The following is a 477-nucleotide window of genomic DNA, read 5'->3' on the forward strand; positions in this document are numbered from 1 at the left end:
TTGGGGTAGCTGGCATGGCACTAGCGTTAATTCGGAAGGGTTCGGATTAACGTTTAGCGCGTGATTGTAGAAACGGACGCTTGTGAATGATTATACGATGGTTGCGAGTTTGCGTCCCATCTACGGGCCATCCGATCCGGGTCGGATGCCACCCGTATGGGATATGATTGTGAATGTGGCGATAATATAATCGCGCCAACGTCCGAAGGATAGGACGGTTATGGGCACCCCGATGACTTGCGTGGATAGCCGATTGGGGTCGGTACTATTGCGTGACGAGGAACACACGGTTTTTAGAACCGCGCCAACGTATCCGTTAGCGACGGAGCGGATTCCGGGAGATGAGTCTCCCGAGGATGAGGCAATACATATACCTGAGATTCGGGTGGATTGTGGTCCCCCCGAGGAGGTGGTACGGACTTACTCTGCCAGGTTCGGGCCCGAACCTGACAAGTATTTCCGCGGCGGATGGTCGGC

Source organism: Tarenaya hassleriana, unplaced genomic scaffold (assembly GCF_000463585.1).
Source record: "Tarenaya hassleriana unplaced genomic scaffold, ASM46358v1 Cleome36, whole genome shotgun sequence".
In the NCBI taxonomy this organism is placed as follows: Eukaryota; Viridiplantae; Streptophyta; class Magnoliopsida; order Brassicales; family Cleomaceae; genus Tarenaya; species Tarenaya hassleriana.